Source organism: Oncorhynchus nerka, linkage group LG15 (genome assembly GCF_034236695.1).
Source record: "Oncorhynchus nerka isolate Pitt River linkage group LG15, Oner_Uvic_2.0, whole genome shotgun sequence".
NCBI lineage: Eukaryota > Metazoa > Chordata > Actinopteri > Salmoniformes > Salmonidae > Oncorhynchus > Oncorhynchus nerka.
In genome coordinates this window covers 55,593,481-55,620,959 of record NC_088410.1, presented here as the reverse complement: position 1 = coordinate 55,620,959, position 27,479 = coordinate 55,593,481, and the positions used below count along the sequence as shown (strand labels likewise).

The 27,479-nt window shown below is 41.5% G+C and overlaps 1 protein-coding gene across 5 annotated transcripts in view; it reads left to right on the top strand.

Moving 5' to 3' along the window:
* The window catches only part of LOC115142934 (plasma membrane calcium-transporting ATPase 1-like), a 173,307-nt gene that overhangs the window by 53,351 nt on the left and 92,477 nt on the right, over positions 1-27,479 (top strand). The gene's annotated exons all lie outside the window — the stretch shown is intronic.

Below are 27,479 nucleotides of genomic sequence, written 5' to 3'. Positions count from 1 at the left end.
TAGCTAGCAAAGTTTGTCAACAATTGCTAGCAATGCCTCAAGTTGGCTAGCTAAAATCAGGTGACCTTGTAGAAAGAATAAATTGTAGAAAGATGTCCTCTTAAATGACAATGACCCCAAAAAATTCACTCAAACATTCAAAACAATATTGTGAGGAAACATGTAACCCATAAATAGGGCCCTTGGCCAGAGTTAGGCTGCTGGTTGTGCTGAGTCCCAGGGCTAAACTGCTCTGACATGACTGATTTTTAAATCCGTTTGAGCAGCAGAGAGTGAAGGGTTAATTATGGAGGTTAAGTGATGCTGTGTGTAGGACATTTGTATCGTTCCTGTTTCCTACCCAAAGTTTTGAAAATACAGGCTGAAGTACATAATATATGTATAATATAGGTCCAGTATGGACTGTGCAAGTTCAATGACCTGCTAATGCTAACCATTTAACCCAATACAGTATCTATTTCACTGTACAGCCACTCCCCAGTCCCCAGCAAGCCTTTAGCTAGTGAAGTATTCCTTTAACTGCTCCCTCCTGCACATGCTATCCATTAGCGCAGGTGTGGCTATGGGCCTTCTGCTAATGAGTTCGACACCGTTTGCTAACCAGGCCTTCAAACCATCCCCGGGCTGGCTTTAGAAACAAGGAGATAATCTTTCGCCACCAACAACTTGCACTCTGATTTATCAGCGGAACATTTACGCACGTGCACACACGTACATACATGATTGGAATCACTCAGAGTAGATTAATCACATGATATCTGACAGCTGATCAACTATGGGTTGAGAGTAGAAAATGGCCACTGCTACTTTCTCTCTTCCTCCCGCCTCCTAACTCTTTCTTTCTCTCTCTCTCTCTCTCTCTCTCTCTACTTCTCTCTCTCTCTCTCTTCTCTCTCTCTCTCTCTACTTCTCTCTCTCTCTACTTCCCACCCTCTCTCTCTCTCTCTACTTCCCACCCTCTCTCTCGCTCTCTCCCTCCCACCCTCTCTCTCTCTCTCTCTCTCTCTCTCTCGCTTGCTTGCTCGCAAGTGCCCCTCCTTGGTTCTGCAGTTCATTCCATGGTTGGAATTAGTTCCACACTGTAGCCCTAATGACTTCATAGATCATTGCTCTATTCCATTTAGTAATCAAGGGACAGCTGTTGCGCTGTTCTCTGCACAATAAATGACTATTTTTAATGAAGGAAACATAATTATGTTTTCAGTGGACTGACGGGTGGATGGAGGGGAGGAGCCACTCAAACACATAACGAAAGGCTGGTTAATTTCAGTAGAAAACAAGATGGGTTTTCTGCTGGTTGTTTTGTAAGCAAATGAGCATCAGAAGCCTGGCATCTCATATCACTGTTGTCATAATGCCGCTATTTAGTGCGTGGATTCACTTTCTTTCTTTCACGAGACAAGAAGGGGCCGCTCGGCTCAAATGACCTGTCTAGGATTCGGTTTGCCTTGCCGATACAGTTCTACTTCAGTCCCTTGGCTGTGTGAGTAAGTGTTCTATCCACCGGGGAGCTTCTCTGACAATGACGTCACTCTCATCTCGCCACAGCCCATTGCATGTAACAAATGTACATCTTTATCCGTCTGTACCGCTTCCGTACACAGTACTGTAGCTAGCAGAACACTTCCTTATTTGATATGGCTGGCTAGTTATCTACCAACTACAATGTTTTTTTTTTTATCCCAAATGCCACCCTATTCCCTATATACTGTAGTACGCCACATTTGACCAGGACCTATATGGCTCTGGTCAAAAGCATTGCACTGTATAGGGGATAGGGTGCCATTTGGGAACATGTGAATACTCATGCAGTAGCACTAAGTGCATCACCTGATCCAGGATAAATGTGGTTGTTCATTTCCTAGAGATGGATCCAGTCGTTTTATCTCTATGGTTCATTACTCTGTGGTGCATCAGTGGAGGCGGGAGAGGAGAGAAAGATGAGCAGTAACCTCCACCTTAACAACACTTTACCACCTCCATTAACACTCACCTGAACTACTACACAGAGAGGAGAGGCACTTTCCCCTTTTCTCCACCCACTACACACACGCACACACACACGTGCCCGTACACACACAGACACATGCATGCCTGCGTACACAAACAAAAGTGCATACAAACGCACACACACACTCTTGGACACACTCAGCATTGCCATAAGTACAGGTTCATCGGATTTGCTCTTCTCTGCTATGTTGTGTTCAGTGTAGTGTTGTTTGCTCCAGAGACACTACTGTTTTTTTGAAAACACAATGCAATGCTTCTGCTCCTGCTGATTTTGCTGTCCAACCTAGGTTTGAGACTGGATCTGCTCAAGTTATCCAACCAGGGTATCGAGCACGGGGGACCAGGGTATCGAACACGGGGGGCCAGGGTATGGAGCACGGGGGACTCCATAACAACTTACGTAGGCAAGGCTTACACAGAATTAGAACATGACACATCACTATTTTAGGCAAAGGGGAGAAACTTACAGTCCAGCAAGGTAAATAAACAACTAGACATTATTACTTAGGATATACGCCTAGTTAGATGTGTGTAAACACGCCCTAGCTCTCTTGTGGAGGCGGTTAGAATGGCGTGGCATGTAGGCATATATGACACGGGCAGAGCAGTGATTCATCGCTGTGCCTGCAGCTAACGGCCCAGCCTCATTGGCCCAGGATTTCCCTGTTCGGTGGGTGGGGTTGTATGACACATCAGCTCAGTTATGCTGCTAGCGCCATGGCAGGAAAAGCGCAGGATTACAGTATTACACGAGACTGCCTTTAAGAGTGATGAAGACTAGAATGGGGTCACCCCTGTATTTTTGAGTGTACTGGTGAGATTCACTCAGAATATATTATGGCGATTAGACCAGGCTTAGTTTGACGTTCTTGGTCTCTGATGTTATAAATAAATGAGTTTATTTCCAAAGTGCTATATCCACCTATTTTTCACGTGTGTTTTTTCACCAGAAATTATTGCTTATGATTACCTTAGTGTTTGTCCAAAATATTACTGTACTTAGATGTTTTATTCATAGATTCTAGATGTGGATTAAAAGGTAGTTTTTTTGTTGTTGCAAAAACCTATATATCCATTGTTAAGCTGGAATGGAATGTTCGTATCCTGTATATTTCATTGTGATACAGTATGTGGTTGTCTCACCTAGCTATCTTAAGATGAATGCACTTAGTGTAAGTCACTCTGGATAATAGCATCTGCTAAATTACTAAAATGTCTAATGTAAATGTTTTCCATACAGATCTCATATTGAGGGGAAGCATGTTTTAGCCACCTTCCAGAGATGTGAAACATATACAGTGCATTCGGAAAGTATTCAGACCCCTTGACTTTTTCCACATTATTCTAAAATTTCTTCCCTCATCAATCTACACACAATACCCCATAATGACAAAGCAAAAACAGGTTTTTAGAAATCTTTGTGTGTGTAAATGTCATTATTTTTTATATATACACACACACACACACACACACACATGCAGTTGAAGTCGGAAGTTTACATACACTTAGGTTGTAGTCATTAACTCTTTTTCAACTACTCCACAAATTTCTCGTTAACAAACTATAGTTTTGGCAAGTCGTTTAGGACATCTACTTAGTGCATGACACAAGTAATTTTTCCAACAATTGTTTACAGACAGATTATTTAACTTATAATTCACTTTATCACAATTCCAGTGGGTCAGAAGTTTATGTATACTAAGTTGACTATGCCTTTAAACAGCTTGGAAAACTCCAGAAAATGATCTCATGGCTTTAGAAGCTTATGATAGGCTAATTGACATCATTTGAGTCAATTAGAGGTGTACCTGTGGATGTATTTCAAGGCCTACCTTAAAACTCAGTGCCTCTTTGCTTGACATCAGGGGAAAATCAATAGAAATCAGCCAACCTCAGAAAAATAATTGTAGATCTCCACAAGTCTGGTTCTTCCTTGGGAGCAATTTACAAACGCCTGAAGGTACCACGTTCATCTGTAAAAACAATAGTACGCAAGTATAAACACCATGGGACCACGCAGCCATAATACAGCTCAGAAAGGAGACTCATTCTGTCTCCTAGAGATGAACGTACTTTGGTGCGAAAAGTGCAAATCAATCCCAGAACAACGGTAAAGGACCTTGTGAAGATGCTGGAGGAAACAGGTACAAAATGATCTATATCCACAGTAAAACGAGTCCAATATCGACATAACCTGAAAGGCCGCTCAGCAAGGAAGATGCCAATACTTTTTGGAGAAATGTCCTCTGGTCTGATGAAACAAAATAAATGTTTGGCCATAAAGACCAATGTTATGTTTGGAGGAAAAAGGGGGAGGCTTGCAAGCCGAAGAACACCATCCCAGCCGTGAAGCACAGGGGTGGCAGCATCATGTTGTGTGTTGCTGCAGGACGGACTGGTGCATTTCACAAAATAGATGACATCATGAGGCTGGAAAATTACGTGGATATATTGATGCAACATCCCAAGACATCAGTCAGGAAGTTAAAGCTTGGTCGCGAATGGGTCTTCCAAACGAACAATGACCCCAAGCATACTTCCAAAGTTGTGGCAAAATGGCTTAAGGACAACAAAGTCAAGGTATTGGAGTGGCCATCACAAAGCCCTGATCTAATTTCTATAGAAAATCTGTGGGCAGAACTGAAAAAGCGTGTGCGAGCAAGGAGGCCTACAAACCTGACTCAGTTACACCAGCTCTGTCAGGAGGAATGGGCCAAAATTCACCCAACTTATTGTTGGAAGCTTGGGGAAGGCTACCCGAAACGTTGAACCCAAGTTAAACAATTTAAAGGCAATGCTCCCAAATACTAATTGAGTGCATGTTAACTTCTGACCCACTGGGAATGTGATGAAAGAAATAAAAAATGAAAATACATCTTTCTCGCTACTATTATTCTGACATTTCACATTAATATAAAGTGGTGATCCTAACTGACCTAAAACAGGGAATTTTTACTAGGATTAAATGTCAGGATTTGTGAAACTGAGTTTAAATATATTTGGCTAATGTGAATGTAAACTTCCGACTTCAAATGTATATATAGCTTGGCACACCTGTATTTGGGGAGTTTCTCCCATTCTTCTCTGCAGATCCTCTGAAGCTCTGTCAGGTTGGATGTGGAGCATGGCTGCACAGCTATTTCAGGTCTCTCCAGGTTCAAGTCCGGGCTCTGGCTGGACCACTCAAGGACAACCGGAGACTTGTCCCAAAGCCACTCCTGCGTTGTCTTGGCTGTGAACTTTGGGTCATTGTCCTGTAGGAAGGTGAACCTTCGCTCCAATCTGAGGTCCTGAGTGTTCTGAAGGTTTTCATCAAGGATCTCTCTGTACTTTGCTCCGTTCATCTTTCCCTCGATCCTGACTAGTCTCCTAGTCCCTGCTGCTGAAAAACATCCCCACGCATGATGCTGCCACCATGCTTCACCGTACGGATAGTGCCAGGTTTCCTCCAGATGTGACGCTTGCCATTCAGGCCAAAGAGTTCAATCTTGTTTCTCATGGTCTGAGAGTCTTTTATGTGACTTTTGGGATACTCCAAGTGTGATGTCATGTGCCTTTTACTTAATGGTAGAGTGGCTTCTGTCTGGTCACTATACGATAAAGGCATGATTGTTGGAGTGCTGCAGAAATGGTTGTCCTTCTGGGAGGTTCTACCATCACAGAGAAACTCTGGAGCTCTGTCAGAGTGACCATCGGAGTCTTGGTCACCTCCCTGACCAAGGCCCTTCTCCGCCTATTGCTCAGTTTGGCCGGGCGGCCAGCTCTAGGAACAGTCGGTGGTTCCAAACTTCTTCCATTTTAGAATGATGGAGGCCACTGTGTTTGTAGAGACCTTCAATGCTGCAGACAATTTTGGGTGCCCTTCCCCAGATCTGTGCCTCAACACAATCCCATCTCGGAGCTCTACGGACAATTATTTCGACCTCATGGCTAGGGTTTTGCTCTGACATGCACTGTCAACTGTGGGACCTTTTATATAAATGTGTGTACCTTTCCAAATCATGTCCAATCAATTGAATTTACCACAGGTCCAATCAAGTTGTGGAAACATATCAAATATGATCAATTGATGCGCAGGACCAACATTTCGAGTCTCATATCAAAGAGTCTGAATACTCAAGTAAATTATCTTTAATACATTTTCACAAATTTCTAAAAAGCTGTTATTGGTTTGTCATTATGGGCTATTGTGTGTAGATTGAGGATTTTTTCTTTGTTTAATCTATTTCAGAATAAGGCTGTAACGTAACAAAATGTGTAAATAGTCAAGGGGTCTGAATACTTTCTGAATGCTCTGTAAATTTACTTCCCTTCAATACTAATGTATCAAGATGGTGGCAGGGCAGTTCCGTTGATCGTGTTGTTTGCAATACTGTTATAGGCTGCGAGAGTTGTCATTGAACAACACTGAACGCAACAAAGTAATCCAAGTGTTAAAATCGCAAGGAAACCACATAGTGATGTCTGCTGTCTCTACACGAAGAGACCGTGACGGGGTGGTGCCTTCCCTGAAAGCTGTGAGGACATATCTGTGCTGTGACTGACTGTCTAGATGCGCTGGGCTGACTAGCCTTGGATACTCTTCGACAGTCAGATTCTTCACCTGTGTTCTGCCAATCTACCGGTGTCCTCTCCTGCCTTGCTGTGCTGGGTGGTGGAAGCCGGAGGTCAGTATCTGCCCTGTGACATAAACATCTAGATGCGCTGGGTTTGCTATCCCAGGATACGCCCGCCAGGTAGACTCGGCACCGGTGATTTGCTGTTCTACAGGTCCCGCTGCTGCCTCACTGTGCGGGACACTGAAGCGACTGGGTGAATTGACCAGATTCACACACCGGGTGAATTCCGTGTCAGCGCACTCCTTCAGCAGCTGTTGAACGTGCTGGGGCTGCAGCTAAGTCACCAACGCTAGGGCACACACTTGGTTTCTGACTTAACTAGACCTGTAGGCTACAGCTGAAAAATTTTAGGGCACTTAAGGTTTTAATAGCTGCATATCTGGGTTATAGCTGCCTGTCTCTGCTTTTGATAACTATCTCCTTACCCCAGAAAAGCTGCCAAACCCTACTTTGACTGACAGTACAGCAGGTTTTATCTTTCAGAGAGGTCTGACTGTGTTACCATTTGATTCCTACTGCGACATGCTTTTTAAACGTTCTTATCGACAAGATTTGGTCTGGTTTAAAACGGTTTGTTGTATCAGATTACTTTAGTTTGTATTATTTTAAAGCTGCAATATGTAACCTTTTGGGTGACTCATTCACATAGAAATGGGAGTTATAGATCTGTCATTCTCATTGAAAGCAAGTGTAGGAAGTGGTAGATGTTTTATGTGTTATTTCTATGCTTCCCGTTTAGTTTTTGTCTTTGTACTTTCAGTTTTGTACACCAGCTGAAAATACAATATTTTGGGTTATGGAGAATTTCTTTCACAGTGGTTTAGCTGGAACAATCATTTTCTACACTATACTTGCTTGAATTGTCACATAAACTGAAATTAGTCGAATTATTAGTATTTTAGCAACCAGGAAATGGCGGAGCGATTTCTGCATCGTGCATCTTTTAAGTGTTCTAAGTGTAGAGGGATTTGAGGAAGCAGCAAATCAAGGTGTTTTATTACAGGCTTGGCTGGTTATAATGGTTAAGCGACGGAGTATATTAAAGACATACATGTGGTTATTGAACTAAAGGTCTTTATCTAAACCAACGTTTTTAGCATCGGAACTGCCGTTATCAAATGCTGTGAAGTTAGACTTAATAGGATGTTATATTCCTCCATCTGCAAAAGTAGAATCCCTGGATTCTCTGGCTGAACTACTGCGTGGTTGGGGAAAACATTAAAATGGTGCTCATGGGCGATTTTAAACTAAGACTGGGACTCTCCAAACTCTTGAGGCTATAAGAGGACTGTGCAAATCACTGAATTTTACTCAACTGATAAATGCAGTCACAAGACCCAACCCAAAATACATCTCCAAGTCCACACTTACTGTTGTTATTCTAACTAACAATCTGCATAAGTACCAGGCTGTTAATATTTTCCATAGCTAATGATTTAAGTGATCATTGTCAAGTTGCTTGCATTAGACACTAAAATCCCTAAAGTGCCCCCTCGGTTCATCATTTTAAGCAATTCTGTGAGCAGGCTTTCCTGTACAAATTTTCCACCTGCAACTGGGATAGGATTGCGTACATTACTGACATCGAAGAATGGTTCTCCTATTTTCATTCCATGTTTTCTACAATCTGTGATCAACACGCCCCTCTTAAAAAGTACAGGGAATTATCTGATTTGATCCATAAATGAAATACACAATGGGCCAAAGCCAGAAAGGACAACTCCCAGGCTGAATGGCAATTATTCAGGGCACTGAGAAATAAGTGCACTTTGTTAATAGGGAAATGCAAATGTAGCTTCTATTACGAATCTATCAAGGCAACCCTCAGTAACCTGACGAAATTATTGAAAACCATTAAGTCCATAAATGCAAACACGAACTCCTCTGGTCTTCCGCTGAAGTTGACCTCAAATTCAATGGACATGACTGAATAAACTTGATTGACATGTTTAATGAGCAATTTTCTAAGGCTGAGCATTTATTTTATTTAATGAACTCCGTCCTAACATCTCGAATGAGGCTGTGCATGAAACTGTCGCAAGCCGACCTACGGTTCATCTATTTCATTTGACCGAGATTGCGCTTTCAGAAGTTGTAAAGGCACTCAAATCTTTTGATATTAAGATAGCGGTCAGCCCGGACTAATTGAACTTTAAAAAAAAATTTTAAAAAAGAAACTGGTGCAGAGATAATTACTGACCCTCTCACACATAAATGCAATATTTCATTGGCAAGTAATATGATTCCAAAAGTCTGGAAAGCAGCCTACATCATCCCTTACATAAGGGTGGAGATCCGTCACGGTTGGATAGCTATCGTCCCATATCTAAACTGTCTGCACTGGAAAAAGTTTTGTAAAACCCGGTGAACTCCAAGTTGAAAGACTTCCTGTATAATAACTCAGTTTTATCTCAATCCCAGTTGGATTTTAGACCTAGCAGTATTACTTATTTATCTGAGAATGAGGCTGATGTATAGCATTTGGTTAAAAAAAAACATGATTATTTTGTCTCTGAAATGAAACCAAGTGATAGACATGTATTTGTTTAAAATCTGTCATTGAACAACCCCATTCCATGATTAGATAATAAAAAACACACCAGTCTCTTTCATAAGTTCTTTAAAGAATAAAAAAGAATTTAGAGGGAAAGGGAGAGAGAGCAGGTAGATGCTTTTGTCATAATTTGGTTTGGCATTTCTTGTAATGCTAATAATGCTTCTTGATTTGAGAAGTTAGGAGGGAATGAGGGGGAGAGAGAGATGGGTGTTTTATTCTCGTTGCAGTGTAAATATATCTGGTCTCTAGGCTACTCTAAATTCATGTGGAATGGACAGACCACATGATGGACAATCTGGGCATTATCGCTCCACTGCAGACTGTCACTGAGGCAGACATGCAGCCATTCTTGGTTTGGTTGGAAAAACAAAAAAACGTATTCTTCTACTGACACCCGTAGGGTGGTTTTGTTCAGAAAAAAAAGACCAATTCAGAAGTAGGCTAATGTTCCAACGTCGTTAGTGAATTAAAGCATTGTTATCTCTTTCAAGGTCATAGTCTGGGGAAATACAGTGTAGCATAGTACAAACCAGTGTGTGCCCTGTGATAGCTTTGATTTGATTGGTTGGACTGGGCTCTATGACTACCAGCTTTGTTGCTGGGTCAACCAGCAGATATGCATTGTAGTGGACAATGCAGATGTCATTACGTCATAGATGCTTTTAGAAATGAGTGATGTGAGAAATTGTGCATCTCCACTCTTACTGGGAACTATGGGTGCGTGACAAGGATAGTCACAGCAATTTCACTTGTTCTCACATACATGAAAACACATACAGTACACACACAACCTAGGGCTGGATGTCTGTTGAAGGTGCACCAGCAGTTAAAAGACATGCAGGCCTCTTCCCTGCCAACCAACTAGTATACTGTACCTCTTGTCTCTCCCTCTTTTGCCCTCATTCCCCTTTAGCTCCTCTCCCTCTTCCCCTATATCTTCTCATTCACCCTCTGACTCCTCATCATCCCTAAACCTCTCTCTCCATATCTACCTCTTTTCACCCTATATCTCCCCTCTCTCTCTTCATCCCCCATCTCCCACTCTCCTTCCTTACCTCTGCCTGTGGACTGCGTTCTTGTCCCTGCCATTCAACAGTTTGAGGTAGTGGTAAGCTTGAAAAATGTTGTTTGTTAAAAATATACATTTTTAAACCCTTTGCCCCCAAAGGATATGTAAAGTTCAGTGAGTCGTGACTACACCCCTCAACGTACACCCTCGCCATAAGGTGCCAGCTTTTAATTGTTTCTCCACGCCTCCCCCTTGATGTGAGCTTTTTAATTAGCCACACATTTGCATCATTCTCAACCAATAAGAGCAGACCAGTTACTATGTTCTCTATTGGGACATTGTACACACTCAGTCTGAAGTAAAAGTACAGGTTACTATGCTCTACACAGGGACATTACTTTTGTTTGTGTGTGTGTGTGTAATATATACAGTACCAGTCAAGTTTGAACACCTACTCATTCCAGGGTTTCTCTTTATTTTACAATGTTCTACATTGTAGAATAATAGTGAAGACATCACAACTATGAAATAACACACATGGAATCAAAAGTGTTAAACAAGATTCTTCAAAGTAGCCACCCTTTGCCTTGATGACCGCTTCTCTCAAACAGCTTCATGAGGTAGTCACCTGGAATGCATTTCAATTAACAGGTGTGCCTTGTTAAAAGTTCATTTGTGGAATTAATTTTCTTCTGATTGCATTTGAGCCAATCAGTTTTGTTGTGACAAAGTACTGGTGGTATACAGAAGATAGACCTAATTAGTAAAACTTCAAGTCCATATTATGGCATGAACAGCTCAAATAAGTAAAAAGAAACGACTGTCCATCAATTTAAGACATGAAGGTCAGTCTGTGGAAAATTTCAAGAACTTTGAAAGTTTCTTCAAGTGCAGTTGCAAAAACCATCAAGAGCTATGATGAAACTGGCTCTCATGAGGACTGCCACAAGAAAGGAAGAGACAGAGTTACCTCTGCTGCAGAGGACAAGTTCGTTAGAGTTACCAGCTTCAGAAATTGCAGCCCAAATAAATGCTTCAGAGTTCAAGTAACAGACACATCTCAACATCAACTGTTCAGACAAGACTGCATGAATCAGGCCTTCATGGTTGAATAGCTGCAGAGAAACCACTACTAAAGGACACCAATAAGAAGAAGAGACTTGTTCAGGCCAAGAAGAACGAGCAATGGACATTAGACCGGTGGAAATCCAAATTTGAGATTTTTGGTTACAACCGCTGTCTTTGTGAGACGCAGAGTAGGTGAATGGAGGATCTCTGCACGTGTGGTTCCCACTGTGATGCATGGAGGAGGAGGTGTGATGGTGTGGGGGTGATGTGCTGGTGACACTGTCTGTGATTGATTTATTTCAAATTCAAGCCACACCTAACCAGCATGACTACCACAGCATTCTGCAGCGATATGCCATCCCATCTGGTTTGCGCTTCGTGGGACTATACTTTGTTTTTCAACAGGACAATGACCCAACACACCCCCAGGCTGTGTAAGGGCTAATTGACCAAGAAGGAGGGGGATGGAGTGCTGAATTAGATGACCTGACCTCCACAATCACCCAAACTCAACCCAATTGAGATGGTTTGGGATGAGTTGGACCGCAGAGTGGAGGAAAAGCAGCCAACCAGTGCTCCGCATATGTGGGAACTCCTTCAAGACTGTCGGAAAAGCGTTCCAGGTGAAGCTGGTTGAGAGAATGCCAAGAGTGTGCAAACCTGTCATCAAGGCAAAGGGTGACTACTTTGAAGAATATATATATATATATATATACACACACACACACACACACACACACACACACACACACACACCCGCAGTGGGGCAAAAAAGTATTTAGTCAGCCACCAATTGTGCAAGTTCTCCCACTTAAAAAGATGAGAGGCCTGTAATTTTCATCATAGGTACACTTCAACTATGACGGACAAAATTAGGAAAAAAAATCCAGAAAATCACATTGTAGGATTTTTTTATTTGCAAATTATGGTGGAAAATAAGTATTTTGTCAATAACAAAAGTTTATCTCAATACTTTGTCATTGCCAACAAAGGGTATATAACAGAGGTCAAATGTTTTCTGTAAGTCTTCACAAGGTTTTCTCACACTGTTGCTGGTATTTTGGCCCATTCCTCCATGCAGATCTCCTCTAGAGCAGTGATGTTTTGGGGCTGTTGCTGGACTTTCAACTCCCTCCAAAAAATGTCTATGGGGTTGAGATCTGAAGCCTGGTTAGGACACTCCATGACCTTGAAATGCTTCTTACGAAGCAACTCCTTCGTTGCCCAGGCGATGTGTTTGGGATCATTGTCATGCTGAAAGACCCAGCCACGTTTCATCTTCAATGCCCTTGCTGATGGAAGGAGGTTTTCACTCAAAATCTCATGATACATGGCCCCATTCATTCTTTCCTTTACATGGATCAGTCGTCCCTTTGCAGAAAAACAGCCCCAAAGCATGATGTTTCCACCCCCATGCTTCACAGTAGGTATGGTGTTCTTTGGATGCAACTCAGCATTCTTTGTCCTCCAAACACGACGAGTTGAGTTTTTACCAAAAAGTTATATTTTGGTTTCATCTGACCATATGACATTCTCCCAATCATCTTCTGGATCATCCAAATGCTCTCTAGCAACCTTCAGACGGGCCTGGATATGTACTGCCTTAAGCAGGGGGACATGTCTGGCACTGTAGGATTTGAGTCGCTGGCGGCGTAGTGTGTTACTGATGGTAGGCTTTGTTACTTTGGTCCCAGCTCTCTGCAGGTCATTCACTAGGTCACCCCGTGTGGTTCTGGGATTTTTCCTCACTGTGATCTTGTGATCATTTTGACCCCACGGGGTGAGATCTTGCATGGAGCCCCAGATCGAGGGAGATTATCAGTGGTCTTGTATGTCTTCCATTTCCTAATAATTGCTCCAACAGTTGATTTCTTCAAACCAAGCTGCTTACCTATTGCAGATTCAGTCTTCCCAGCCCGGTGCAGGTCTACAATTTTTGTTTCTCGTGTCCTTTGACAGCTCTTTGGTCTTGGCCATAGTGGAGTTTGTAGTGTGACTGTTTGAGGTTGTGGACAGGTCTTTTAATACTGATAACAAGTTCAAACAGGTGCCATTAATACAGGTAACGAATGGAGGACAGAGGAGCCTCTTAAAGAAGAAGTTACAGGTCTGTGAGAGCCAGAAATCTTGCTTGTTTGTAGGTGACCAAATACTTATTTTCCACCATCATTTGCAAATAAATTCATTAAAAATCCTACAATATAATTTGTGGGATTTTTTTTCTCATTTTGTCTGACATAGTTGAAGTGTACCTATGATGAAAATTACAGGCCTCATCTTTTTAAGTGGGAGAACTTGCACAATTGGTGGCTGACTAAATACTTTTTTGCCCCACTGTATATATTGTTTAACACTTTCGGTTACTACTTGATTCCATACGTGTTCATTCACAGTTTTTACAATGTAGAAAAAAGTAAAATAAAGAAAAACCCTTTAATGAGTAGGTGTGTCCAAACTTTTGACTGGTACTGTATGTAACAAACAAACAAGTATGTGGATATCTCTTCCAATTGGTGAATTTGGCTATTTCAGCCACACCCGTTGCTGACCGGGTGTATTAAAATAGAGCACACAGCCATGTATTCTCCATAGATAGCCATTGGCAGTAGAATGGCCTTACTGAAGAGCTCGTCATAGGATGCTACCTTCCCTACAAGTCAGTTCGTCAAAGTGGTAGGCCACTAAATCTCACAGAACAGGACCACCGAGTGCTGAAGCACATAGCCCGTAATCGGTCCTCGGTTGCAACACTCATTACTGAGTTCCAAACTGTATCTGGAAGCATCGTCAGCACAATAACAGTTTGTTGGGAGCTTCATGAAATGGGTTTCCATGGCCAAGCAGCAGCACACAAGCCTAAGATCACTATGCACAATGCTAAACGTTGGCTGGAGTGCTGCAAAGTTAGCCGCCATTGGACTCTGGAGCAGTGGAAATGTGTTTTCTGTAGTGATTAATCACGCTTCACCATCTGGCAGTCCAAAAGAGGAATCTAGGTTTGCGGATGCCAGGAGAATGCTGCCTTCCCCATTTGCATAGTGCTAACTGTAAAGTTTGATGGAGGATGAATAATGGTGTGGGGGTGTTTTTCATGGTTCGGGCTAGGCCCCTTAGTTCCAGTGAAGAGATCTTGTCAGTACAGCCTACAATGACATTCTAGACGATTCTGTTCTTCCCCAAACTGTTGCCTCAAAGTTGACGGACCTTTCCTATTTCAGCATGACAGTGCTACTGTGCATAAAGCAAGGTCTATAGATAAATGGTTTGTCAATATCGGTGATGAAGAACTTGACTGGCCTGCACAGAGCCCTGACTTCAACCCCCATCGAACACCTTTTTGGATGATTTGGAACAGCGACTGCGAGCCAGGCCTAATCACCAAACATTACCCGACCTCAATAATGCTCTTGTGGCTGAATAGAAGCAAGTCCCCACAGCAATGTTCCAACATCTGGTGGAAAGCCTTCCCAGAAGAGTGGAGGTTGTTATTTATTTAACTAGGCAAGTCAGCTAAGAACAAATTTTTACTTTACAATGACGGCCAAACCCTCCCCTAACCCGGACAACGCTTGGCCAATTATGTGCCGCCCTATGGGACTCCCGATCACGGCCAGTTGTGATGCAGCCCGGGATAGAACAAGGGTCTGTAGTGTCACCTCTTGCACTGAGATGCAGTGCCTTAGACCACTGTGCCACTGTTATAGCAGCATGTTATTGCCCCTGATTTTGTCTCGATTCAGTCTTGTGTAGCAAAATTTGAAATAGTGTTTATTACATTGTATAAAAGTAGAGACTCAGTTAGAAATTCGTCTATCATGCTCTGCAGTTGAGGAACAATGAGAAGGTAATTCTGCTTTGAAAGTTGATAAACTTGTATTCCCACTTTTGAGAAAATGGCCCTTGAATGTTTTGGTACACCTACTCGAGAGCTCTTCTTTGTCTACACCGTTCAGCGTTGTTCACATCCTCTTAAGCCCCACCCATCTCTTTAAGGATTCACATGTGGTAAACACACGCTATATCAAATAAAATATCTACATTTATTTGTCACATGCACAATGTAGAGAAGGTGTAAATGGTACGTTGAAGTGGTTACTCGCATATAATATAAATATTTGATCCTTATTAGATGATGCTTAACTGACACACTTGTCTAAATTAATGGGTCATGTGAAAGAAATGCTATAAACACCCCCCAGCCACATCTAGATAGGTGGATGGGTCACTATTGTCTAGACACATGTTCATGAAATACAATAGATGGCCATAATCTCCCCTAGACACACCTGGCTAATTTCATGGGTCATGTAATAATCCGGTCGAAGTGCAGTCATGGAGCTCGCTAACATTAGTCTCTAACTAGTATGCAAATGGTTTTCTGATTTCAAATAATATTACCACACAGATCATAAACGTAACATTTGTTAGCTAACTAACAGGACGCTTTAACTTGCAATAAAAATGACTTTCTGGCTAAATTTGAAACATATATATTTCTGAAAATGGAGCTAGACTCTTACCCGTGTACATGGATGAACGCATCACGGCAGACTGGAACCATTTAACTTCTTGCGTCGAGCAATCCCGTATCCGGGAGTGTAATCATAGCCTCAAGCTCATTAGCATAACTCAACGTTAACTATTCATGAAAATCGCAAATGAAATGAAATAAATATATTGGCTCACAAGCTTAGCCTTTTGTTTAACAACACTCATCTCAGATTTTCAAAATATGCTTTTCAACCATAGCTACACAAGCATTTGTGTAAGAGTATTGATAGCTAGCATAGCATTAAGCCTAGCATTCAGCAGGCAACATTTTCACAAAAACAAGAAAGCATTCAAATAAAATCATTTACCTTTAAAGAACTTCGGATGTTTTCAATGAGGAGACTCTTAGTTAGATAACAAATGTTTATTTTTTCCAAAAAGATTATTTGTGTAGGAGAAATCGCTCCGTTTTGTTCATCACGTTTGGCTAAGAAAAAAAACTGAAAATTCAGTCATTACAACGCCAAACTTTTTTCCAAATTAACTCCATAATGTCGACAAACATGGCAAACGTTGTTTAGAATTAATCCTCAAGGTGTTTTTCACATATCTATTCGATGATAAGTCATTCGTGGCAGTTGGGTTTCTCCTCTGAAGCAAATGGAAAAATGCACGCAGCTGGAGATTACGCAATAATTGCAACGGAGGACACCAAGCGAGCACCTGGTAAATGTAGTCTCTTATGATCAATCTTCCAATGATATGCCTACAAATACATCACAATGCTGCAGACACCTTGGGGAAACGACAGAAAGTGTAGGCTCATTCCTTGCGCATTCACAGCCATATAGGGAGACATTGGAACACAGCGCCTTCAAAATCTGGGGCATTTCCTGTTTGAAATTTCATCTTGGTTTCGCCTGTAGCATCAGTTCTGTGGCACTCACAGATAATATCTTTGCAGTTTTGGAAACGTCAGAGTTTTCTTTCCAAAGCTGTCAATTATATGCATAGTCGAGCATCTTTTCGTGACAAAATATCTTGTTTAAAACGGGAACGTTTTTTTATCCAAAAATTAAAAGAGCGCCCCCATATCGAAGAAGATAACTGCTTTGTTTGCAGCTACATCTTGTTTGTGTCCAGTCACTCTGGTTCACACTGGGCGTGGTGTGTGCAGAAAGTAACCCATCTCTTTTTCTAACTGCTAATTTCAGTGCATCAATGTTGAGTAAAGTAGCAAAATGTTTGTAGTGGCTGTTTTATTTTTCAAAAACGGCGCAGTAGAACGGACTGTCAACACATACTGAACAGCTCACGTTATGGAGCATGCTTACATGCCAGACGAATCCAAACTCATCTCTTGGCATGTCCAGCCCATCCATTATCTCGACCAATCATGGCTAGCGGGAAGGTTCCGTGGCTAAATGAACTAGGCTCGTAATTTAACCATTTTATTTGTGTTCATGGGTGGAATATGAGTTATATTATTAAGGCACATGAAAGTTTACATGTTCCAAAAAACGCATTTTGATAAAACATTTGTTTACGTTCAAATGCTGTTCCTGTGAAGTAGTGACGTGCTACCTATGCCTAGTTTCCTGAAACGAGTCATACATACATACATACATACATACATACATTATTCAGACCGCTTGACTCATTACACTTTTTGTTACATTACTGCTTTGTTCTAAAATGGATGAAATTGATGAGAGAAAAAAAACTAGCTACACACAGTACCCCATAATGACAGAGGTTTTCAGACATGTTTGCAAATGTACAACATTTACATAAGTATCAGACCCTTTACTCTGTACTTTGTTGAAGAACCTTTTGGCAGCGATTACAGCCTCAAGTCTTCTTGGGTATGACGCTACAAGCTTGGCACACCTGTGTTTGTGGTTTTTCTCCCATTCTTCTCTGCAGGTCCTATCAAGCTCTGTCAGGTTATATGGAGAGCGTCGCTGTACAGCTATTTTCAGGTCTCTCCAGAGATGTTTGATCGGGTTCAAGTCCAGGCTCTGGCTGGACCACTCAAGCCACTCCGGCATTGTCTTGGCTGTGTGCTTAGGGTCGTTGTCCAGTTGGAATGTGAATTTTCACCCTAGTCTGAGGTCCTGAGCGCTCTGGAGCAGGATTTCTCTGTACTTTGCTGCGTTCATCTTTCACTTCATCCTAGCTAGTCTCCCAGTCCCTGCAGCTGAAAAACATCCCCACAGCATGATGCTGCCACCACCATGTGACGCTTGGCATTCAAGCCAAAGAGTTCAATCTAGGTTTCTCATGGTCTGAGTACTTTAGGTGCCAAGTGAGCTGTCATGCGTCTTCCGTCTGGCCACTATCATAAAGGCCTGATTGTTGGAGTGCTGTAGAGATGGTTGTCCTTCTCTAAAAACCTTTTTCCATTTAAGAATGATGGAGGCCACTGTTCTTTGGGACCTTCAATGCTGCAGAAATTGTTGGTACCCTTCCCCAGATCTGTGCCTCAACACAATTATGTCTTGGACTGCTACGGACAATTCCTTTGACCTCATGGCTTGGTTTTTGCTCTGACATGCACTGTCAACTGTATCGACCTTATAATGACAGGTGTGTCTGCCTTTCCAATCAATTGAATTTACCACAAGTGGAATCTAAGTTGTAGAAACATTTCAAGGATGATCAATGGAAACAGGATACACCTGAGCTCAATTTCGAGTCTCATATTAAAGGGTCTGAATACTTATGTAAATAAGGTATTTCTGTTTAGTTTTTATACATTTGCAATAAAAATCTAGTGTTTTTCCCTTTGTCATTATGGGGTATTGTGTGTAGATTGATTAAGATTTTAAAATGTATTATTCTCTTCAGAATAAGGCTGTAATATAACAAAATATGGAAAAACGGAAGAGGTCTGAATACTTTCTGAATGTACTGTATATGCCATTTAGCAAATGCTTTTATCTAAAGTGACATACATTCATGCGTGCATACGTTTTCACATAGGTGTCCACCGCGGGAATCAAACTCTTGATCCTGAAGTTTCAATGCTCTAACAACTGAGCCCCGTAGGACCACATGTATTGCATACATATTCAATCTAAAGTTATTCCGCTACCCAAGAATGGTAAAGTGGCCTTTACTGGATCTAACAGCAGACTTATCAGCTTTCTGCCAGGTCTTAGCAAACTGTTGGAAATAATTGTGTTTGACCAAATACAATGCTATTTCTTTGTAAACAAATTAACAACAGACTTTCAGTATGCTTTTGGAGAAGGGCACCCAACATGTACTGGACTGATACAAATGACTGGGGATTGGTTGAAAGAAATTGATAATTAGAAGATTGTGGGAGCAATACTGTTAGATTTCAGTCAGCCTTTGATATTCTTGACCAAAACCTGTTGTTGAGAACTTATGTGTTATGGCTTTTCAACTCATTACATATTTTGAATTCAGAATGATCTATCTAATATATCTGAGGGGTTTCTTTAATGGAAGCTTCTCTGTCAAACGTAAAGTGTGGTGTACAACAGGGAAGCTCTCTAGGCCCTCTTTTCTATTTTTATCAATGACCTGCCACTGGCATTAAACAAAGCATGTGTGTCCATGTATGCTGATGATTCAACCATATATGCATCAGCAATAGCAGCTAATTAAGTCACTGAAACACAGAGTGACAGTCTGTTTTGGAATGGATGGCCAGAGCATTGATACAAATCATTCCCTAAGTTCTAGGCCTCAGTTGAATCTGGAAATGAATGGTGTAACTGTTGAACAAGTTGATGAGACAATTACTTGGTCTTACCTTAGATTGTAAACTGTCATGGTCAAAACATATAGATTCAATAGTTGTGAAGATGGGGAGAGGTCTGTCTGTTATAAAGTGATGCTCAGATTTTTTTTGACACCATACTCCAAGTCCTGCAGGCTCTAGTTTTATTGTATCTTGATTATTGTCCAGTCATTTGATCAAGTGCTGCAAAGAAAGACCTAGTTAAGCTGCAGCTGGCCCAGAACAGAGCAGCACGTCTTGCTCTTAATTGCAATCAGAGGGCTAATATTAATACTATGCATGCCAGTCTCAATTTGCTACGAGTTGAGGAAAGACTGACTGCATCACTTGTTTTTATAAGAAGAACATGCCACCATGGGTCTTTTCAAAGTCCCCAGGTCCAGATCAAATTCAAGGAAATGTACACTTTATACACAGAGGCATCAGTGCATGGAACTCCCATCTTATATAGCGCAAGTGAACAGCAAATGTGGTTTCAAAAAACAAATAAAGCAACACCTCATGGCACAACTCCTATCCCCCATGTGATCCTCTTGCTGTGTTTATGTACTGACATGTATGTTTAAAGTCTTTTGTCTGTAATGTCTTTTTAGTTATGTCGGACCCCACTAAGACTAGTTGTCACCATTGGCGTTGGCTAATGGGGATCCTGATCAATCAAATCTAGAGTATAGCCTGGTATGCTCTCTACTCGGACAGTGCATATATAGACTGCTGATCTGGAGCCACTGTGATTTACTGTAAGCCCAGGCTTCCCTCGTTACTGTGCTTTCATGTTAACAAGCTTTTTTCAATGGTTGTTGACAAGTGATCTAGATGACGGTGGAGATGGTGTGTGAAGGCGTGGAGCGTGTGATGTGTGATTGTGTGATGCATATGTTCATGCATCTTTCAGAGCAGGCAAGGATTCTCAGGGGAAGGGGAACAGAAATGTAGTTATCAAGCTGTCTGGAGATGAATGAAGCACATTCACAGTGTGGTAATTAGGATACAAGATTGAGTAAAAGAGGAATATTATGGGGAGAGAGAATACAATATATATACACATTCTTATTTTCAATGACGGCCTGGGAACAGTGGGTTAACTGCCTGTTCAGGGGCAGAACGACAGATTTGTACCTTGTCAGCTCGGGGGTTTGAACTCGCAACCTTCCGGTTACTAGTCCAACGCTCTAACCACTAGTAAGAGAGAAAGTGTGGGAGACAGAGATAAAATGACAGTGCAAAGAAGTGAGAAATTGAGAGGTAGGATGGCGGATTGAGAAGAGGGAGAGAGTGGGACACAGGGTTTGAGTGAGGGGGAGAGGCAGAGGGAGAGGGCAACTTGGCCTCCCTCCATGAGAACTTGTGCCCTGCTGCTGCCCATGTGTTCAGGAACCACAAGACTTCTGTGGTGTCAGAGCAGATTTTTAAATAGTTTATTACTGAAAACAATAGACTAAACAAATGTTGGTGAAGGGATCCCTGGAATAAATGTGGGGGGTCTAATACAATACCATTAATCTATCATTTATTTTCTTAACCCTGGGCCTGGGAGACTCACAGGGATATTGGTATCCACAGTTCACCAATGTATATATGTGCCAACTTAATATTTATTGTACCCCCCCCCAAAAAATGTTTTTTTTATTTTTATAAATGCACTGTAATGTATTATCTTGTGTGTTCTGATTTATGAATTTGTCCCCAGACTCAAAAGATGTGAGAACCCCTGCCTTAGAGAGAACGAAACGTGCATAATGGGAAGGGGCCTCCTCCAGATAATGGGTGTGTCCTGTTTAAGGTGGACTGTATCTGATTCTGATGTATTTTTATTCAGATTTTCTGTGTCTCTCTCTCTGTCGTTCACAGACGCACTCTTTATCGCTCTGTATAAACAGTAGGGCCTTTTCTTATATTTTATTACGTGTGTAATTATCAAAATGGCTTCACCGATGGTTTCCATTCCTGCTATTTCACCCGTTAACCCTTTATACTCATGAGAATTGGCTTATATGAATAGGGCTAAATTAAAATGTTTCTTACACAAGAAATATGAAAATCATATGCATAACCATGGTAGCAATTGAAAGGGAACAGTTTGGAATTCATGGTAAAATGATTACTCTCAAAGTGGAGACTCAACCGTTCACCTGACAAGACTGAATCCAAACATTTCACTGTTGATTTGAGTTGCATTTTTACATTTCTGTATTTTTCGTCGTATCTGTTGAGAACGAACTCTGAAAATACTACATTCAGTAACATGATAAGAATATTCCTGGAAAATGTGGGGTAGGTGCAACATAAGACAAAACAATGACAAGGGTTTTAGTGAGAGGGCTAACTGATGTGTCTACGTGGCCACATCTCTCCAAAGCGTGCACAGTTCCTAAGTCATTTCAATGCACTTTTTATGATTCAAAGAAGAGTCTTCAACTATAAGGTGTTTTTTTTTAGCTCTCCTAGTTGTGAGGAAGTAGAGCAAAGCACACTTATAGTTGTTTTGTTTGGAACACAACCCTGCATCGCCGCCATCACACAATTACGGTTGTTTATGCAATCCAAAACGTACCATTTTATAAATAGCAATCAGGGTCAGGTGAGCATCTTAAAGCTTGTTCTATTGCCAACATGACTAGCTAAGTTATCAAATTTGACATTAGTCTTTCACAATGCAATTCAGGGAAACTGATCATCATTATGGTGCCCATAGAAAGAGTCATGAGTGCTTTCGGGTACTTGTGCCGCAGTGAATTTTCATCACAAAAGACAAAACAACTTAATTCTCTTCAGAAAAACCCAGGGTATGACGCCATGTCGTCATCTTGTGACTGTACATTAAACATTAGTGGCCATAAAGGTTTACACTGTATATTACATGTGTTTTATGATATGGAAATGTGACGTGCACACACGGGTGTTTGGCTTGCTTGTATGACATCAGTGGTATTTATTATAATCCTCCATGTTTAATCTTTCAAATTACATAGTGCTCTTCATTTACAGCATTTCCCTCACTCAGATGTGCAAAGTTGCTCAATTTAGCGTGAGGGATGGGGGCAACTTCTTGTCGCACGAGGTGCTCAAGTGAAGCACTATGATGCACGGAGCCAGAGTTCTGACGTCAAGTACAGATCTTTATTATTATTTATTTATTTTAATAACTCTCCTATCGAGTCATTTTGCATTTTCACTCACTCACTCACTTACACACATATATATATATATATATATATATATAATATCTGTCACCTTGACACCCATCGCTCCCGGTAATGGGCCCTTGGGTGTAACTTTGGGATTCCGCCAGTCTGGATGAGTGATTCAGAGAAGCCTGTGTCCTCCAGAAGCCACTGGGGAAGGAAAGGAGCCCGAGGGGGTATTTTGATTGGCTCCCTATGGTGTTTCCCCCGGAGTGGGCGGTCTCAGTGGATGGTATTTATCATCAGGTCTAGCACTGAACTATGGGGGCATCTTAAAGTGATTTCTTTAATCTTACACCCCTAAAATGTTTGCTGAGAGTCCGTTTAAATTTCTGACGATACATGGTGCACAAGTACAACAATGTGGTCACCATAGTTTCAAACATGGCTCGGGAAGAAGTTTTTAGAGGGAGAAACACCAAAAAATAAATTGTTGTACATGTCTATACAGATAGTGTTGTCTTTTGTGCCGGAGAAGCCCTTGATTTTCAGCTCTACCTCTGGGAAGCCTCAGATGCTCTTGGACTAATTCCCAATCCAGTAAAAGTGTCGGAGCGCACATAAAAACACTTGGCTGCCTCTGCAGTAAAAAGGCGGCACAGGCCGTTAACAGTAAAACATTGACACACGGAGGGTGGGCATCAACCCTTATTGGACTGTTCTGGTTTAATCAACTTTAACACTGCTTACAGGAGAGATTGGGGGATGAGATTGAGACAGGAAAATGAGGGAGGGTGTATTGCTGAGTGATTAGTGATTTTTGAGGTTTGTTCGGTTTTTGGACAATGTTGACAGTTTTCAATTTCGTTTTTAGTTTTTTTTAACATTATTTAGTACAATAAATGCGTATTTGTTTTAGTATGATGACTTTATTATAGCTATTTCATAAAAACTAGCAAGAAGTGACTGCCAATTTACTTATTAGCAAACCACCCCATTATCACAATCCTTTACTTTAATAAAATAAGTTGTTTATTACATTTTATTTGATGACTTTATTATTTTATTTCAAGTCATCTCTGCTCGGGCAGTAGCAGCCACCATTTACAGGTAACTGCCAAAATAATGGAAACAATTAAAAAAGGGATACAAAGTATTTTGAAAGCAGGTGCTTCCACACAGGTGGGGTTCCTGAGCTAATTAAGCAAATAACATTGCATCATGCGTAGGGTCTTGTATAAAAAATTGCTGGGTGGGCAACCATCCACAGGGCAAGAGTTTTTTAATTTTTTTTAAATTAATTTAATATTATTTATAACAGAAAACACAAGGAAGGGGTAACATTAAATTATTAGAACATGAAGGACAAACTATGCAGCATCAAGACACTATCAAACATGTATCAGACTTTCCGCAACAGAGCCATCCTTATTGTGTGAGGGTGTTTGTGCATGATAGTGATATAAAATATACGTCATAGTGTCCTTTTTCATGATCACAATCTTGTGAAACCCGAACCTTCCAAGAATCCCCCCCCCCCCCAAATGCAATTAACTCCATTCCCCACCCCCAAGAACCCCCCAATGCACAACTAAGAGAATGAACTAAAGAGAAAAAAGGAAAAGACAGAAGAAAACAACAATGCAAAAATAATAATAATAATAATAATGCATTTAAAACAAAGGACATCAAGGACAACTGAAATCATAACAGCAATGCCAACTGTATATGTTTGTGTGCATGTCTGGCACTATTACATGTATGTGTGTGTTCTTGTATGCGTTTTATTTGAATGATAGTTTGTGTATAGACGTGTACAAACACCTGTGTCATTCAAATGTACTTTTATTATGTTTTATTTAGACTTTTTTTTACATTTTATCTTTTGACCATCATTCTCTCTCTCACACAGCAACTCCACTCCCACTTGTCTCCAATTCCACATACCAACCCTCAACTTCCCTCAGCCCATCCCATCTATCTCTGCTGGCCACCCACTTCGGGTTTCTACGCATCACATATCTTTCAACTATGCTATGATGTTTAAAACTTGTTAGGGACTAGCTCCCGCTGTGGGGATCAAATCAGCGGAAATTTCAAGTGCGCCACGTATAGTTTTTGATAAAACTCAAACTTTCATTAAAATACACATACAAGGTACTGAATTAAAGCTACACTCGTTGTGGATCTAGCTACCGAGTCAGATTTGTAAAATGCTTTTCGGCGAAAGCATGAGAAGCTATTATCTGATAGCATGCACGCCCAAAGTACTGCAACGCCACTTCAAACGACAGATTTTGCGGTAGCCGGCGCTACCCAAAACGCAGAAATAAAATATAAAACATTCATTACCTTTGACGAGCTTCTTTCTTGGCACTCCTAGATGTCCCATAAACATCACTATTGGGTCTTTTTTTCGATTAAATCGGTCCATATATAGCCTAGATATCGATCTATGAAGGAAAAAACTGAGTTTGATAACGCAACGTCATTTTTTTAAATTAAAAAAGTCGACGATAAACTTTCACAAAACACTTCGAAATACTTTTGTAATGCAACTTTAGGTATTAGTAAATGTTAATAATCTATGAAAATGATCACGGGGCGATGTATATTCAATAGCTCCACGTCCTGATATGATGTCCAAATATTTCTCAACCAAAACATCCGGTCGGAGACCGGAAGGAATTCCCTGCCTTGTGTCCGTTTGACCAAGAAACAAATCCGAGACAAATGACAAGACTGTTGACATCGTGTGGAAGCTGTAGGTATTGCAACCTCGGCCCCATTTAATGTGGGTCACGTTTAACAATGGGTTGAAGTGGCGCATTTTTCAGTGATCAGATTTTCCTGCACTTTTCGATGAAACGCACGTTCTGTTATAGTCACAGCCGTGATTATCCAGTTTTAGAAACGTCTGAGTGTTTTCTATCCACACATACTAATCATATGCATATACTATATTCCTGGCATGAGTAGCAGGGCGCTGAAATGTTGCGCGATTTTTAACAAAAAGCTGCGAAAATGCGCATGATCCTTAACAGGCTTAGCATACAATTTCTATCGAATAGAATCTACAGATTTGCGTGTTGAAGATAAATACTTTTACTAAGTGTATTAGCATATTAGTAATTGACTGACCCGGTCTCTCCAGATCTCCTCACAGTACTATTTCTAGGGTCAATTTTAGATCAATACTATGCATTTTCAGCCATTCCTGAACCTGAGACCAGAAACGGGCTACCTGAGGGCAATACCAATTGGTCTATTGATTCTGTATCCTCACAACAAAATCTGCAGAGCTTCCATGATTTTATGGCACCCTGGGCAAGAGTTGTCACTTAATGGTTTAATGAGCATAAATGATGTAAACCTTATGCCATTGCAGTCTCAGTCACCAGATCTCAACCCAATTGAACACGAGAGATTCTCGAGCGCCGCCTGAGACAGCATTTTCCAAATGATGCTATTTCTTGAGGAAGAATGATGTCGCATCCCTCCAATAGTGTTCCAGACACTTGTAGAATCTATGTGAAGGTGCATTGAAGCTGTTCTGGCAGCTCATGGTGGCCCTATTAAGACACCTTTATGTTGGCATTTCCTTTATTTGGGCAGTCACCTGTGTATCTCTGTGCTCCCCAATGAGCCATCCTAATTGGGCTTGCTAGCTGGCTATGCTGTCTGACGAAAGCACTACGTTAGTAGTTCTTCAAAGTAGATAAGGCATACTTTCAAGACCGATTTACATTAAAGCAATCAGATGCATTGTCGACTAGAGAGAGGCAACCTCAAAAAGCCACTGTTTCCGTCTCTTTCCCTATCCTTCCACTGTCTCCCTAACGTCGTGCTCTGCCGTTCCCTCCTCTCGCGAGGTCTGTGTGTCAAGAGGGAAAAATTGTATTATGGTCATTGTAGTTTATTACCACGTTTTCTACGGTAAATCATGTTGACTATTTTCATTTTTAAAACTACAACTACCGACTAAGTTCCAGATCGGCTAATAATTCAAACTGAAAAGAAATCTCAGCTAATCGCTCAACACTAAGAGGGAGGGAAGTGAGGGAGAAGGAGCGGGGAGATGTTGTGAGGAGAATAAAGGTGACCGAATGATGGAGAGGGAATGATAGAGAAGTGGAGGCAGGGAGAATGAACGAGGGATATAAAGGGAGATGGAGCAAGGGAAGATTGACAGAAGGAGAGATATACAGTAGCAGGCTTCACAGGCCAGTTGGCACGGAGGGCACTTTATCAGAACCCAGGAAGGGAGAGAGGGTGTGTGTGTAATGGCTGACTTTTATGGATGGAAGAACCCAAGTATTGCTTCAGCAGGAAGGGAGAGACGGGAGAAAGGGGGGGGACGATGGATAGAGGGAGGCGAAGAAGAGGTGGGTGGGTTTGACTCTCAATTGGCTAGCTGTTTACCCTGATGAGCGGCCATATGTAGCAGCACATTTGAAGTCGGTGATCCACACATGGAGAGGGGGATTGAAAGAGAAACTGAGGAGATAAGATGGAAGGACATGGGTCAGACTGAAGGAGGAGAGGAAAGGATGGAAAGAGAAACGGAGGAGATCAGATGGAAGGGCATGGGTCAGACTGAAGGAGGAGAGGAAAGGATGGAAAGAGAAACGGAGGAGATCAGATGGAAGGGCATGGGTCAGACTGAAGGAGGAGAGGAAAGGATGGAAAGAGAAATGGAGGAGATCAGATGGAAGGGCATGGGTCAGACTGAAGGAGGAGAGGAAAGGATGGAAAGAGAAACGGAGGAGATCAGATGGAAGGGCATGGGTCAGACTGAAGGAGGAGAGGAAAGGATGGAAAGGAC